This window comes from Passer montanus, unplaced genomic scaffold (assembly GCF_014805655.1).
Source record: "Passer montanus isolate IOZ18808 unplaced genomic scaffold, ASM1480565v1 scaffold109, whole genome shotgun sequence".
NCBI classification, from domain to species: Eukaryota; Metazoa; Chordata; class Aves; order Passeriformes; family Passeridae; genus Passer; species Passer montanus.
In genome coordinates, this window is record NW_024357502.1 from 2,658,032 (window position 1) to 2,675,119 (window position 17,088).

General features: G+C 53.6%; 1 protein-coding gene across 2 annotated transcripts in view; it reads left to right on the forward strand.

Moving 5' to 3' along the window:
• The first annotated feature begins 16,796 nt into the window (after positions 1 to 16,796).
• LZTS3 (leucine zipper tumor suppressor family member 3) overlaps positions 16,797 to 17,088 on the forward strand; it is a 48,228-nt gene continuing 47,936 nt past the window's right edge. For both annotated transcript variants that reach the window (XM_039724360.1, XM_039724380.1), the window contains exon 1: positions 16,797 to 17,008. The gene's annotated coding sequence lies outside the window, so the exon portion shown is untranslated. The remainder of the gene's footprint in view (positions 17,009 to 17,088) is intronic.

Below are 17,088 nucleotides of genomic sequence, written 5' to 3' on the forward strand. Positions count from 1 at the left end.
CCATCCCACCCTCCACGCTCTCCATCCAGCTCTTGGAGGCCACTTGACCTCCACTTTCCTCTTGGCCCCAGAAGGATGTAGACAACAAAACATCAATATTCACTGTGTTCCTACAGGATTTTCCTAAAACCCCAAACACTAAGGGACATTTAACATCCTTTGAATGCTAAACAACAAAATTCTGGTTCTCTTCCTCTTTGATCTTCCTTTGAATATTATTCCTTTCATTTCCATCACCAGATCTTTTGCACAGTGGGTAAGTTCCCATTTCCAGGCATCCCTGCCTAAAAGGGCTTCAGGCTGCTGGTCCAGAGGATGGCCAGAGCAGGGAGGGCTGGGCAGGCAGAGCAGGAAGGTTTGTCCCTGAGCTGGCTTGGAGGAGGATAAAACACTGCTGCAGTGTGAGGTAATGGCAAGGAGAGATTTTTTTTTTTTGAGCTTGTCAGTAGGAAGCATATGGCTGCCGCTGAGCTCCCAGGCTTATTTAGGATTTAGTGACTATTTGATCTATTTTAATCCAGATGTTCAGCTCATCACATAATGAGATCCCACCAGAGGAACTGTGATGCCTCCCAGACAACCCAGTCCCCAAACTGCACTGGGGAGAAGGAGCAGCCCCACCAAGGCTGAGCATCCCAGGAGAGCTCATGGTTCCCACTGGGGTGACACCAACACCAGTGTTGGGAGTCCAGACAGCTGCCCACGTCCTGCTGGCATCCCACCCAAGCAGTTTCTAAAATATGAAACTTTTATCTTCAATCATTTGGATATTTTGAAGGGGTTCACCAAAGATGGGATGTGTTTCCCTCCAGGCTCCTTCTCCATGGGCCGCCCACCCGGTCACAGGCACCATTTCTTCTCTTATTTTGGTCTCTCCTCACCTGAATTGTGGTGTTTGTGCAGGTGGAACGTGTCAGCTCTCACTGCAGCCTGTGGATAGGGATGGGAATCCAGGCTGGAGTCACTTGCCTGCTTATAATCACAGAATTCCCAGAATGACCAGGTTGGAAGAGACCTTCAAGATCATCCAGTCCAACCCAGCCCCAACACCTCAACTCAACCCTGGCACCCAGTGCCACATCCAGGCTTTGTTAAACACACCAGGGATGGTGACTGCACCAGCTTCCCAGGCAGACATTCCAGAACTTTATCACCCTTTCTGTGAAAAATCTTTTTCCTGATCTCCAACCTGTATTTCCCTTGGTGCAGCTTGGGGCTGTGTGCTCTGGTTCTGTCAGTGCTGCCTGGAGAAAGATCTGCTGCCCAGCTGAGCACAGGCACCTTTCAGGGAGTTGTAGAGAGTGATAAAGTCACCTCTGAGTCTCCTTTTCTCCAGCCTGAGCACCCTCAGCTCCCTCAGTTGTTCCTCACAGGGTTTGTGTTCCCAGCCCCTCTCCAGCCTCGTTTCCCTCCTCAGTCACCAGAGAAGCCTCCCTGAGTGCTTTCCAGGAGAAGTTATGGTTGGTTTGGAGCACTAAATTTCTCTGACTTTGAAGCTGGCTCCCACTGTGGGCTCTCCAGAAGGTGACAAAAACATCTCATCCTACCAGGGCGACTCCCAAATCCCGCTGTCACCTCTGCAGGATTTACACTGAGATTTAAAACTTTATCAAGATTTAAAAAGGCTCTTCCCAGGTGCAACACTGGCCCTGGCCAGGTCTGGGGCTGGGGCAGGGCCCTGGAGCAGGGGGAGCTGGTCCAGGGTGGGTCAGGATGTGGGTGGCCTGGGACAGGAGCCGTGTGGGTTTTTGGTTGGCACTGGACAAGGAGGATGGAGGTGATGAATGTGTCCTGCCTGCAGCTTCCTGCCCTGCTCCCTCCTCTCCTGCTCCATCTCCAGGTCTCCTTGGGAGGACAAACTGTACAGAAGCATCCTTTGGGAGTGCCAGCACTCGGCATCCAGCCCTCCATCAGCTGCAAGAAAGAACTCCTGGCAGCTCTCCACGTCGGACACTGCGCCTTTCCCAGGGAGATCTGAACAGGGAAGCACACAGGAGAGGAGGTGACTCCAGGGGAATCAGCGTGGAGACTCAAAAAAGGCTGGAAGCACCTCAGCTGTGCAATTCCCATCCCTGGAAGTGTCCAAGGTCGGGCTGGACCGAGCTTGGAGCAACCTGGGATGGTGGAAGGTGTCCCTGCCCATGGCAGGGGTGGAATGAGATGAGCTTCAAGGTTGTTTCCATCCCAAACTAAGCTGGGATTCTGGGATTCTGGGAATCCATGATGTCCCCAGACCCCTGGAGGGTCATGCCAGGCTGCCCTTTGCTGTGGGGAAGCAGTTTTGGTCCTTCAGGATGTCCCACACTGGTGCAGGACAGTGCTGGCTTCCCCCAGGGGTGATGCCCCAGCACCAGCCCTGGCTGGAGATGAGGAGCTGCACCTCCAGCTGTGTTTGGTACATCACAGAGCCAAGGAGCCTCCTGAGCTGGGTGGGACCTCCAGGATCATCCAGTCCAGCTCCTGGCCCTGCACAGACACCCCAACAATCCCACCCTGGGCATCCCTGGGGGTGTTGTCCAGACTCTCCTGGAGCTCTGGCAGCCTCGGGGCTGTGCCCATTCCCTGGGGAGTTGGGCAGTGCCAGCCCCCTCAGGGGGAAGAACCTTTCCCTGACAGCCAACCCTTAAAATAACCAACCCAAAGCATTCCAGGGGATCCTGCCTGGCTGTGATCACAGTTTCCCCACAATTTCCCCACCCACAGCTCCCCCCTCTCCTCACCACACAGTAACTGAGCTCTCCATGAATCTTTCCGAGCAGAGGGCACTTAAAAGGTAAAAAAAAACCCCTGAATATCTTGACATTTAATTAAAGAGCTGTGAGTGGTTCATGGGGGGTGCAGAGTGCACAGCACCAAGCCAGGAGATGCCCTTGAAGGAGCCTGGATGTGCTGGGCTTGGGAGCAGGGGGAGGAGGATGGGAAACCCATTTCAATTAAGATGCTGAGGCATGAAGGCCCTCATGGCCTCATTCCTCTTTGCACTAATGACCCTGGATTCCCCTCCTCCATCCCAGGTGGCTGCTGGGAGGTTATGGCACAGCACATCCTTGTGAGAGAGGCAGGAGGACAGGGATGCTCCCTGCCTGTGGCAGGGTGTGGAACTGGCTGGTCTTTAAGGTCCCTTCCAAGCCAGACAAGTCTGTGACTCTGGGATTGATTCCCTGCTGGAGGACCAGCTTTGCTCTTTGGTGGTCCTGGTGCCAGGGAGTGAATGCAGGAATGACCATCCAGAATGTGGGGTTTGCACCAGGGCTTGTGTTTTCAGGGAAAACACCACAAATTAGGGTGGTTTTTTTTTCCTTTTTGTCACCTCCTGCAGGTAAACTCAGAGCAGGAAAAGCACCTCTACCCTTATTGAGAAGGAAAGGTTATGGCAAACTGTTCCTTTTAATGTATTTCCAAGGATTTCTTGCTGGATTCAGAGAGCCCCATGGAGTGAGGCTGGCAGGTCCTTCAGCATCCTTCCCACTGCTCCTGAGCTGTGAGGAGAAAGGAGAAGCAGCTCCCAGAGACCCAAAAACACAGCCCTGGACCTGCCTGATCCCTCTGACAGCAGCACTCCCTGCTTCTGCACCACTGGGATGGGTTTTGCACGTTCCAGGTGAGTGCTTGGGGCAAGAAGTGGCCACTTTTTTTCTGAGCTGTGTCAGAATTTCCTTGTCCAGGGGAGGTTGATGTGCTCAGGTGGGCTCCTGCCCCCACGGCCCCCAGACCATCTGGCCCTGCTGGGCATGGGTTCATTCCTGAGGGTGTTAATTCCTTCCTCACTTCTCATCTGGCTCCCCAAGGCCAGGTTGGACGGGGCTTGGAGCAATCTGGGGTAAGGGTGATGTCTCAGGTTTGGCTTTTCTATTTTTCAGATTCTGTGCTCCTTTAGTGTGTGGGTCTGGGCTTCACATCAGGGGATGGTGAGCTCTGTGCACAGAGCAGGGAGACAAAACAATTCCTGCTCTAGCTGGGCACCAAGGACAAATGATCCAAATCTCAGGCCCAAGAGCCCAAACAACAGCAGAATGAAGAGAGAAAAACAAGCAGGATGGGACTGCATGGGCTAAAGCTGGAACTGGACAATTAACTCCAATATGCAAATGGAGCAGAACTTATAAAAGTGAGAGACCCCGTGAGCAGTCGTGCATTTTGGGACCATTTTGGGTTCATTTTGTGACCATTTTGGTGCATCTTGGGTGCAGCCCTGGCTGGGCTCTTGTGCTGCCCAAGGTGCATCCATTGAGGCCTCCTAATAAAACCTTACTTTATTCTTTATCTCTGTCCAGCATCTGTTCTAGGTCAGCCTTGACAAGGCATCAAGGAAGGTTCCCATCCCATGGCAGGAGGTGGAACCAGAAGTCCTTTAGGGTGACCAATCCACGATTCTGAGCTGATTCCCCACTGCAAACAGATGGGGTTCACCCCAAAACTCTAACCCTGAGATCCCAAAAGCTCTGAGCACGTTGTCCCCATCCGTGGCACCCCCAGCAGCAGCACCCCCAGGCACACCCGTGGTTTTCCCGTGTCCTCCCTCCCTCCTGCCCGGCGTTAATGAGCCGGGAAGTGCCCTTGGCTGCAGGAGGAATCTCCACCTTAATGACTGCGGGCAGGGCTGGTTTATAGAGGCAGGAATGGAGAGGGAAGGAGATGGATTATCCTGCCTGCTCACATCGCTGGGAGGTGCCTGGAGGGATGAGAAGTGGAAAGGGGACGGGTTCAGTGCCCGGATCACCATCAATGCCAAGGATCATTGGTGTTCCAGGCTGCACCCAGCTCAGGAAGGTGGGAATCTCTCGGGTTTCTGAGGTTGAGATGACCCCAAGGTGTTAGAAAGTCTCTTTTTTCCCAGCCCCACGACTGAAGAAGTCAAGATTCATTGGTTCTGCTTTTCAAGGTTTATTTTTTCTCATCTATTACATTCTTTCTCTGACCTGCTGAGATCCATCCTGCAGGTCTGGCTGAGGCACAGTGCCTGCCCTTGGGGTGGTGTTAACATTTTATACTAAGAACTACCTGTACTTGATTTACAATAATTTCCCAATACCTATCACCTATGTTAGACAGTCTGTCTCTAAACCAATCCAAAAGTGTCACCATCACAGCAGAAGATGGAGGACAAGAAGGAGAGGAAGGACAGGACACGCCCAGATTCCTCCATCTTGCCTCTTGAACCCCCATTCTAAACCCCAAAATTCTACTTTTTCACCCTGTTACAAATTAACATTCTACTCAAACTCTTGTGGCTTGTAAATCTTCATACAAAGCTGGTAATTTTTTCCATGGACTAAAATCAAGGGCACAGGTGTTTTTGACTCCCTGCCAAGGTCTTTGAGCCACTTGCCAGGGTCTCAAATCATCCAGGGCAGCCAGAGGAACGTCCTGGGTTCCAACAGGAATCTGCACAGCTCCATCCTCTCCAGAACATCCCTCCCTCCAGCACAGCCTTTCCCAGAAGATGCTCGGGGCTTATGTGGAATTTCAAATCTCAGATAATCCTTTAAAGCACCCGGTTTCTCAGGAACTCTGGTGTTCCCTGCCAATGCCAGGTGCACCTCTGGAAGAAAAGAGGACGAGCTGCCTTGGATTTGCCTCTGCTTTGGCCCCAGGGTCAGATGAGGTGACACTGGAGGTGGGATCCTGCTGGATCAGGCCCTCCCTGAGCTCCAGCAGGATTCAGCAGAGCTTCTGCCAGGCTTTTAATAGTGGACTCCTTCCCCCAGCCGCCCCCAAGCATGGCACGTGCAGATCATCAGCTAAAAGCCTGCTGTGGGCTGCCAGCCCACGGTTGTTTCTCTAAATAAACCTTCCCCTCCCTGGCTGACTCTCCATCTCCCCTGCAACGGGATGGATTTTATTCCTTGGGCTCGGAGCAGGGCCTGGGAGGCCTCTGGAGCTTTCCCAGCACCAGCCTGGCTCCCTGCAAGGGAGCTGCAGCTCCTGCTGCCCCTGGAGCTCTCCTGCTCCAGCAGAGCCATTCCCTGCCTCCTCCCCGCTGCCCGGGAAATGCAGGACACAGCGTGCCCTGAAAAGTGCTGGAAGCTGAGAAAACCCTTGGATCAGGCAGAAATGTTGCCATGGGGCTCTGATAAAGTGGGAAATGCCCCAAGACTGGGAGTTACCAGCACGGTGCTGCTCCCAAACTCTCTTTTGCTGTGGGTGGGCCCCCCCCCCAGCCCCCCAAAAACCGAGGGGGACTCTCTTTTGCTGTGGGTGGGCCCCCCCAGCCCCCCAAAAACCCAGGGTGTGAGCAGCCAGAGGATGCTGGGGGGCCCTGCTGGCCCCTCAGTGCTAGCAGCTCTGAGGCAATTTGCTGCCTGACCCCAGCTCCAGAATGAGATCTGTCATGCTTGGCTTGACCTGCTGCCCGAATCATCATTACGTGAGGAATGTTGGGATTTTTTTTTTTTTAATTATTTTTCAGCTCTGTAAAAACAAGGGAACGGGGGAGGAGGGAGAGGGACGGTGCCAGGCTGTGTCCTCTCCCCTCCTCACGTGTCCCTCACCGTGGTCAGGCCACACGTGGGACCCCGTGGAGCATCAGGAAGAGCTTTAAGGAGGGGGTTGCTGCTGTCCCTCGTGCCCTGGGCTGGATTTTGGGTGGGTGCCTGGTGCCCTGCAGGGACCAGGCTCTGCTCCTGCACCCCCAGAACCATCTGGGGCTGTTTCCTTGAGGGAGGCACAACCTGATCCCCCTGCTCTGCTCTCCCTGCTGTGTTTCTTACAGGTCCTTGTGCCAAAGTGGTTCAGGGGGCAGGCTGAGCACAAGGAATGATCACTTTGGGAAGGGAGGGCAGCCCAGAGCCGCCTTTGCCTTCGTGTCTGAACGCAGTGCTGGCATGGGAACAGCAGCAGTGCCCCATTCCAGCCTGGTGAGGCTCTCCCAGGCAGGGCTGAGATAACCCAGCCCCTGCTAAGAAAACTCCTGCGACAAAAATTGCAGTGAGCCCGTTGTGGCTCAACCCAAACCCATCCCCAGCATTTCCCAGAGGAGAAGGGCAGAGAAATACCAACAGCTCTCCCAAGAGCCCTTTGCTCAGGGTTTCTGGCCCAGCTGGGGACGTCAGGAGTTATTTATGGGCTGTGTCTTTTTTAGCCTGCTGTGATCAATAGGTGTGACCCATCACACAATCCAATACCAGAGCAGCACTGAGAGCAGGAGAAAAAAAGATTTTCCTCTCCGTGGTCATAATGCCACACACCCAGCTGTCCTTCAAGGAGGGGGAGAAGCAGTCATTCCCTCCAAGCTGAAAAGGAAAGCTGGGATTCTCCTCCTTTTATTCCCATGGGTTTCCAACAAACCACCTTATGTGCTTCAATAGACTTCCAGATCCCATCCTTATCACCTGGTAAAAATAATCCTGTGGGAAGATAACAATGGATCCAGCAAGCCTGTGTTGAAGTGGGAGAAGCTGGAACACATCTGTGCTGCTGAAGCCCTGGATTTACCCTACCATGGCTCTGGCATCCCTGACCTCTAGCTCTTCCTTGGATCAGCAAATTCCTTCCAGCCTGCAGTAGCAGGATGGTCATTTGGGGAGTTATCCTAACTTTTCGTGCAAAGAGGTGTAGACAACCTGGATCTTGGAAAGGGGTGTCCTGGGGGCAGGGTGCTGCTCCTGGTCTGTATTTGAGGCTAAAAGAGACCTCATTTTTCGTGCTCAAAGAGGTGTAGACAACCTGGATCTTGGGAAAGGGGTGTCCTGGGGGCAGGGTGCTGCTCCTGGTCTGTATTTGAGGCTAAAAGAGACCTCCCAAGAGTGGGATCATGGAGCAGGAGGAAGCAGCATTGAGCAGCTGTTGAGGATCTGCTCCAAGAGGGTCAGGTTCCCCAAAAAAGGGCTCTCACCAAGCACTCACAGCTCTCTGGTCCCCAGCCTGGGTCTCACCGGGGTTCACCTGTGCTGGGACAGGACAGGACACTGCTCCTTCCACTGGGAAAGCAGATTCCCTGATGAGATGAGCCCCAGGCAGGCAGAGCTGAGACACTCTCTGGCCCCCATCCAGCCGTGATGTCTGAAGTTTGCAGGCTGTGTCCCTGTCCGAGTGCTTTCCTGAAACACCAGGAGTTATCTCTGAGTGCTGAAAGCCAAAATCTCCTCTCCTCTCTCATTGCCTCAAGAGCTGCATCAGCAAACACCTTCACCTTGGCTCAAGCTCTTCCATCCCAGAATCTCATTCCCTCTGGTTTTACCAAGATTCCAGAGGTTTCTGCCCTTCTTTCCTGACATCCTTCTGGAGCCATCATGACCTCTGGTTTCAGGCAACCTCCTGGTGTTGTTGTTCTGCACCAAGCACCAGACCGTGAGGAATTTATCACCCAAATATGTGAGGCAGGCAAATGTCAGGTACAGGGAGCTGATGGATGGAACAGGGAAATGGAATTAAGCAGGATTTTGGCTAGAAAAGATCTTTAGCACATGGTTAGAGCTTGGTTTACAATCCTACCAGCACATTCTGAAGCCACCAGAGAGCCCCTCTTACCCCTTCTGATGGGGACACTGAGGTCCCCAAATCACTGCAAACCACTCCCCAGACAGAAAATGCTCTCCATGGGTGAAAACTTCCTTCTCCCTGCTTGGGTACCTGATTGAAACCCCACAGGAGGAATTTGCATTCCAAAGCTCCATCACACCTCTGATTTTTCTTCAAAATCAGTAAAATTAGGAGCCAAGTTACAACCTCGTAGCTCTCACCCCTCCTTTCCATGGTCTCATCCTTGCAAGGACAGAATCCCTTCCTCCTTCCTGCAGTGGGGATGCACAGGCTCCTGCTCCCATCCCAGATGGCATAGCCAGGAGCAATGGCACCGGATGGACATGTCACAACAAAACCTCCTTTCTATTTATACACTGCTTGTGACCTTCAGCTGCTGCTACCCCGCTCTGGACGCAGCACAAACAGATTTTCAAACATCCTGGAGTTTGTTTTTGGGAGGTGCAGAGGTTCCTTGTGTTTTCCAAGGGGTCATGAAGTGCAAGGAATCCAGACCTTTCCAGAAAGTGGCTAATAGGCTGGGGGTTTTTTCTGTCTGTATCATTTCTGGGGTTAAACTTAGTATTTAACAACACAGATGGGCTCAGTTTAAAGACTGGGAGAGGATCCAATTGTAAGTTGTCCAGCTGGTAAAACACCCTCACTGCTAAAAAAACGGGTGAACTTGGGAATTCAGGCAGCTCCATCTTCCCATCCTTGCCTCTCCCTGTGCCTTTTCCCAGCTCCTCTGGCAAAGCCATGAACCCCCCAAAAAGGTTTCAGAGCACAAATGGGGTCAGTCCAAGAGGCACTCAACCTTTCCCTCTATTGCACAAACCCATCTGACCTCTCTGCCTCTCAGGCCATGAGTCAGTTTTCTCTCTTTCATTAAAAATGTGGAGTTTTCCTGAACTTCTTCCAGTTTTTCTTTGTTCACTTGGAAGCACAGGCACAGGAGGGGGATGCAGGACTGACCTCTGGTGGGATGTGGAGCTCTTGTGCTGGTGCACCCCTCAGCCTCTCTGCTGCCTTCATTCACAAGGCGTATTCCACACAATTCTGCATGAATCCATCCCATTAATGGGAGGGAAACATCTTCTCTGGGCTCCAAGCCCAGCTCCTGTCCTTGGGCAGGAGAATGTGTCAGCCTCAGCTTTGATTTTGTGGTGTCCCAGCATCAGGAGGTGCCTTTGCACCAAGGGATGGCCTCAGCTGCTGTTTTATGGTGTTTTTTTTAGGGAGATGCAGGGTGGGAATGAGGCAGGAGAACAAGATTTTGTAAGTCACTAACTGAAGCCTTGTAGTCCATGTATGTGGAGGAAGCACTGCTGGGAGAGGAATTGATATAAAATTAATATAAAGCAAGTTGTGGGTGTTTTGGGGAGGGGAGAACACAGATGTGGGAGGGTCTGGGTGGTTGTTGCATGTTCAGTAAGGAGCAGTTGGAGTCGGGAAAGAAATCCCAGTTTTAAAGAGAGTGAGGGAGAATATCTGAAGATGAAATGAGTTTTGGGGGGCTCACAAGGAGGGATTGGCTCTCCCTGCTTCAGCAGAGCCTCGGGGTGCTGTTTCCAGTAAAAAATTAAGGTGTTTTCCATCAAAGCCTGCTTGGCTCCCCTTGCCTGTCTCCATTCTGGGGGGAGCTGGGCAGTCAGTGCCCAGAAGGAGAGGACACAGAGACCACTGAGCAAACCAACTCCTGGGGATGGGACAGAGGGCCAGGGCTGCTCCCCTCCAGGCTGCTTGAGCCCAGGGCTCTCACTCAGGGACCCTTCTTTGCCTTCAGCAGAGAGAAAGCCCTGAAGAGAGTGGTTTGGATCACTCTAGAGTCTTGCTGACTTTCAAAAGGACTCAGTTATTGATTTCTGGGACTGTGCTTCTCCCTGGAGGACTGGAAAAAGCCCAAGGCGGTTGCCTAGGATGCCTGTAAACTGTGACTCTGAGAACAGCCTTGTTCTACAGGGACCTTTCCTGATGGAATTTGAGGCCAAGGTCATTCCCCCAGGCTGCTCTCCAGCAAGCAGACTGTGAGGGCATGGAGGATCTGCCAGCCAAGGAAGCAGATTCCCAAAAAAAAAAAAAAGGTAGAAATCAGGATAATGATGTTTTCCTTCTGAAGCCTTTCTGTGGCAAAGAGGCAGAGATTTCCACCTTGCTGAAGTGACTGATCTGGAGAGCCCAGAGCCTACACTAAGAAGAGCTGGAAGATGTTCTTCTGCCTCTCAGATGTGTGGGGAGAGGTGCTAAAATGACACCAGAAATCAGTTCTCACTGCAGGGGGGTCCACAGGAAAACTGGTTGTGGCTATCTGGCATGAGTGTGGATATGGGCATGGATGTGCCTGGCACAGGGAGCTGAGGTGGCCCAGACTCTATCTCCCACCTCAAATAGATGGAAACACTTGTCCTAGACTCAGAGAATCATTCAGGTTGGAAAAGACCTCCCCAGATCAAGCCCTTTGACTGACTGCCACCACTCCCACTAAGGCATAGCCCCACATCTCGTTTTTTGAACATTTCCAGGGATGGCAACTCCACCACTTCCTGAGGAGCCTGTTCCAATGATTAACCACTCTTTCAGGGAGGAGATTTTTCCTAATATCCCACAAAAACCTTAACTCAGTGAGGTTTTAACCTCAACCTCAAAACAGGCAGTGTTATCTCCAGCAAGGATCTCCACCACAGGTGATGCCAATGGAAACCCCAATCCGTGTCTGCCTCCTCCTTGTAGGTGCCTCAGATATTCTGGGACACCTACAGAGCTCTTGGACACCACTTGGGAAACTGAACTGAGCTCAGACCAATGCAGACAAGGAGCTGGGATTGCTGCTCACCTGGCACTGGTGTGGACACCAAGGTGTGGTCAGCAGTTTGTCCTTGAGGAGTGACAGCCCCAGGAGTGGGCAGTCTGCACCCAGGAATGTCCAGCACTGCAGCCTGAAAATCAGGTGTCTTGGTTTGAACAGACAGGTGTGTGCTAAGGAAGGCAGGAGCCACCCCTGAAATGTAAAATGCAAACCCCCTCCCTCCGAGTTGTTATAAATTTGAGGTTAAGGGGCTCTCAGGCAAAGATATGGGAGCAGGAATAAGAAGTTCTTTGCTAGGGAAGAAAATAAAAATAAAATAAACAATGCAGTAATACAAAATAACACTGCCAGAGTCAGAGCACAACCTGACACCCTGTGGGTCAGGGTGTTGGCAGCAGTCCAATTGGAATTGTGGCTGCAGCCCTCCTGCAGTGCCAGCTGTGGTTCTGCTGGAGCAGGGATCCTGGAGAAAGGTGGAGTTTTCCTCTGGGAATCCAGTGGAAGAGGCAGCTGTTCCTCTGGGAATGCAGTGGAAAGGCTGTTCTGGTGTCCCAGAATCTCAGATTGTATCCAGGCAGGAATGTTTGGCTCCTCCCCTGGGCACAGCATCTCCCAGTGGGATGATGGAATTTGATCAGCCATGCAGGGACACTCACTGGCCATGAACAGAAGATAATTAATAATTAATGGCCCATGAACAGCAGAGATCTCCTGGAGGGAGGATTGGTTGTGGAGGAGATAAGGAAAACTGCCCAATGAACAGAAGAGAACTGCCCCACCTCTGACAGAGGGGAATAGAGCACACATTGCCTTGCAATCTGGGACATCAGGGAATCAGAGTCACAGTTGGAAAGGACCTTGAAGACCATCTAGTTCCAACCTGAGGCTTTCCACCTTCCACCATCCCAGGATGCTCCAAGCCCCAGTGTCCAGCCTGGCCTTGGACACTTCCAGGGATCCAGGGGCAGCCACAGCTCCTCTGGGCACCCTGTGCCAGGGCCTGCCCACTCTCACAGGGAAGGATTTCTTCCCAGCAGATCAGCTCTCAATGCTCAGGTCTTGTCTATCTTTAACAACAATCAGCTCCCACTGGCTCCAGTGTGATCCCAAGGATCACCTCCAAGGCTGCACAGCCCTTGGAACGCACTCACAAAGAAAAGGTCCCAGCTCTTCCCCTGCTAAACGTGAACCCACAGAGGTGTAAAAGCTGCCAAAGCCAAGCCGTGCCTGCAGCTCGGCGTGATGGATGGCAGGGCTCAGCTGGGAGCTGTTTAATTTGGGTGAAAGACACTGTGTGGGAAGCAGCCCTGCCTGAGCTCCAAGGTGTGTAGGAGCCAGCTCGGTTTCATCTCAGCTGATTCTAGCAGCAGAGTGTTGCTTTGGAGAAAAGCGAAATGCCGGGAGCTGTGGAGGGGGATGGAGGTCAGGACAAATCTCTCCATTCACTTCTGCAGGGATGAGAGAGCAGCAGCGAAGCTTTCAATGGGAATTTTTCCATGAAAGGACTGTGACAGATCTGCTGTGGTGCTGGAAGAGGAGATAACCTGGAGCGTGCCTGCCTTGGCCAGCTCACCAGGCTGGTAATCCTGGATCCTCACTTGGAGAAAGCCCTGAGGCTTCTTCCCAGCAAAGCCAGCAGTGTCCCCTCAGCATAAAATCACAGATTGGTTTGGGTTGCAAAAGTCTTTTAAAGACCATTTAACCCCACTGCTGCCATGGGCAGGGCACCTTCCACTAGCCCAGGTGGCTCCAACCTGGTCTTGGACATTTCCAGGGATCCAGGGGCAGCCAGAGCGTCTCTGGACACCCTGTGCCAGGGCCTGCCCACCCTCACAGGGAACAATTCCTTCCCAATATCCCATCCAACCCTGCCCTCTGGCAGTGGGAAGCCATTCCCCTTGTTCTGTCACTCCAGGGCCTTGCCCAAAGTCCATCTCCAGCATCAGTTCTTCAAATTCCTTTGGAGAAGAAGAATTAAAGATAACTTTACAGAACCCCATACCCCAAAGATCTCTTCTTCTTTGCATGACACCCCAGAGATCTCAATTTCTTGGTCCTTCTCCTCAAAATCCAGCAAAGCCATCAATATCCCCAAGAATGGCTCACAGACCTCCTGCATCTCCCCATTACTTGGAGAGACCTCCTTGGTCCTGAGCATGTTCAGCCTGCCATGATGAGACAGCCCTTGGCACTGGTACTTCTGAGCACCCCCAAACCATCTGCTCTCCTTTCATCCCTCTTCTGGGTCCCTGTGAGGAGGAGGAGGCTCCAGCTGAGAGAAAGGGACAGGCCGCCCACTTGTGCTGAGTAACCAGTGCCAAATTGGATGCCAGCACACACACACACACACACACACACACACACACACACACAAATATTTCCACCAAGGCTGCTACGAACAATGGTCCCTTGATGATTTGCTGTCTCAAACACTTACGCCTTTGGCAGTGCTCCACGGGGAACAGGCAGTTCAGCACTGACCCTCCCGCTCCTGGGCTGGCTCGTGGGCACCTCCACACCCCATGTGCCATGGGCAAGGAACGGGACACAGTGATCCCTGCCCTGGGAATTTGCAAGATGAAGGCTGGCACGTGGGCAAGGGCAGGGCTGCATCCTCATCGGTGCAGGGGAGAAAATTCCTCCTCATCATCACCACTGGGCCTTCACTGCCTGCTTGGAAAGCCTGGCCATCTCCCTGGACACAACCCCAGCTCCACTTTGTTATGTCTTCCCAGATTTCCTTCAAGCATTGCTGTGGTGTCTGCAAACCCATGGGAAGAAGTTTGGGGAATGCCCAGTCGAGGTTGGGCAGCCCTTTCTTCCAAGCAGTGACACCCTGAGTGGCACCAGAGTCACATCCTGATGATGTCCTGCCTGAAAGGTGAACACCAGTGATGGAGGAAGCACTGGAAGATGCCTGAGCCCAGGAAATGGGGTGAGCTCAGCAAAGTCCTGCTTGCACAAGGTGAGAACGTGCTCGTGGTTCAGGGAGTGGAGAAATCAGTGCTGAGAGGGAAAAAGGACTGAGGTTCTCAGAAGTAAAACGTTTGATCTGATCATTATTTGTGACACTCAGAGGCCTTTGCCCAGCCCTTGATTCTCTTCCCTGCTGGCTCCTGCATGCCTGCAGAGAGCTTTCCAGAGACCCCATCCGTCCGTGCGCGGCGATCCCGGCTTTTGCACCGTCTACAAATAGTTGGTGCGTGCTGAAAAGAGCAGATCTGAAGCCACAGTTGGCAAATTGCACCAACAAGCATATTCCCAGCGAGGCATTGTTCCAGTTTGTATATGTCTGAAAAGAACTGTTCAGGCATATGTTAAAGTTGGCACCTTCTCCCGGGGACTCACTGCAAGCTGACGGCTGGAGCATGATCACCACAGCAAGGCACACAAAACACTCAGCAAATAAGGGAAAACAAAGTCCACTCGGGATTTGAGCAGGGCCAGGGTGAGGATGAGGAGTGGGGGCAGAGTGCTGTGCTCTGGGGAGAGAGGTCATCCCAGCCTGCCACAGGGAATCTGCATCTGCAAGCACTTGGAGAGGGATTGGTGTAGAGGAGGAGAGTGAAAATCCTGCAGCCCCAGTGCTGGTCCCAGGATAATCCTTATCAAAAGGCTCAGTGAATGGAATGGGAGGGAATGGGGGTGTCCTACAGGCTCTGGGCTTCAACCCACCCAAGGAGGCAGCACCTTGCAGGGGGGATGGACTCACCACACTGAGGGTTCTCAGCTCTCAGGAATGTCTGGACCTGGCAAAAACCTCTTCCTTGGAGGTGCTGGAGAATGCCAAGGGGAAATATCGACCTGGTTTGGTCTTGCTTGGGTGTCCATGGACAGCTGAGCTGCAGCTGAGGACAGGGTGCTGGGCTGGCCTGGTGGAGCTGTAACACCATCAGAGCATCTCTTCTTAGGGTTAACTTTTGGACTCAGTGATCTTAGAGGTCTTTTCCAACCTGAATGATTCTGAGATTCTGATTCTCAGCTGCAAAACTGGACCTGCCCCAGCCTAGGCATGACCCATTTTGGGTAGGGGGACATGTGCAGGGTCCCTGTTTGTCCCCCCAGGGTGTCCAGGAGCACTCCAGTGCCCCTTGCAGAGGGCAGCTGGAGCTCATCTCCCACCAGGTGCAGCTCCAGCTTGGTGCTCAATCCTGGAGGTGGGTGACAATTGGAGCAGGGTTCCTCTGAACAAAAATCTCCATGAGTTCTCTGTAGGACACCTCCTACCCTTGCGTGACCCCCAAAAGAGGCAGCACTGCCAGGCTCAGAGCAGACCAGGCTGCCCAGGAAGGACAGGACAGACCCACCCAGGTGTCCACGCAGGATTGAAATGGCTCCACTGCTTGGCAGTGCTGGTGGGAAGCAGCAGAACCCCACCCACAGCAGAGGTGGCTTTGCCCAGCCCCTCTAATCCCAGCCCTCAAAGGTGACGGGCTCTAAGTAAATCAGGGAGCTTCAGCTGCCCTTTCCATCCCAGCAGGATCACACAGAGCCCCTGGAGCTCTGTCAGCAGCAACCTGTGCAGGGAGATACAGCCTGTGGTTCTGGGGGAGCAGCTGAGGGCCTGGCCACCACTATTAGCAGGAATAATTAATTAATTACCCACCCTGCCGTTCCACTGGAAAGCTGCAGAATTCAGTGGGAGCAACTCCTGCCTCTTTCCTCCCTCCTGGGAGTCCTGACAGATAAGCAGGAGGGGTGTGACCTCCATAGATCCATGGAAAGGCTGAGGGGAGAAGCAGGACCTGGACTGGGAGCATTGTGCCACCAACCTGTCCATGGACAGCACCATGAGCTTTCCCTTTCCCTTTTCCTTCTGGCACCCCTCATTTCTCCTTGGAGAAGACAGCTCGGTGCAGTGTCACAGTCAGGAGCTCTCCTGGCCTCAGACCTTGGCCATTTGGATGTCCCTTTCTCAGCTCATCCATGTAAGAGGGAATTTGGGGAGTTTGTCCCCAGCCCCTGAGAGCTCAGGTCCTTGGATTCTCCGTGGGATGGGAAAAGTTGTTTCCTCTCCCACACTGACCTTACATCGCCATCCCACCCCCACCGGAGACCCCCAGGGGTTCAGGCTGTGCCCCCTCCACCCCAAAGGGCTCCTGGAAATGGGGGGGAAAGGGGACCAAAATGGGATTTTCATGGTGGATACAGGCAGACAGACTCGGCCGCCACCCCCAGCCTCGTCTGCCACCCAGGGGCTGCCCGTGCCCCCGAGACACCCCCTGCCCCACTGCCTGCAGCAATGCCGGGGCTCAGCTCTGCTCGGGGGCTCTTTTTTTGGGGGGCACGAGGGCCACGGGGCACAGAGCCAGGGCACCAGCAGACCCCAAACCTCCCGGGGCCCCGCGGGGGAAGCAGCAAGGTGCGGGAGGTGCCAACAGCATCCCAGCACCCCCAGGCAGGTCCGCGGGGACAGAGCCCTGTCCTGGGGGGGCGGCGAGGGAAGAGTTAAAGGGAAGGCGAGCAGATCCTCCTCCATCCTGCCGGTCCTCGCTGTTAGGCTGCCGCTGTGACAGGGGGTGGGGTCGGGGCTGGCCGCCGTTTGCCGCAAGAAGGGGGGGGAAACGTGGCTGCGAATGTGTGTGTGTGTGTGTGAGTGTGTGTTGGTGACACAGGACAAAATGAGATGAGACCCCTCGGACGGGAGCGGCCGCCCGGCTGCCATCCCTGATCCCGGCCCGATCCCTGCCGTCGCTGCCATCGCTGCCGGGCACCGGCGCAGCCCCAGCATCCCCGCCAAGAGTAAGGCTCGGGGCTGGGAAGCGACTGGGGGGAACTGGGAAGCGGTGCTGGGAGAGGGGGGGAGGTGGGATGGGGTGGGG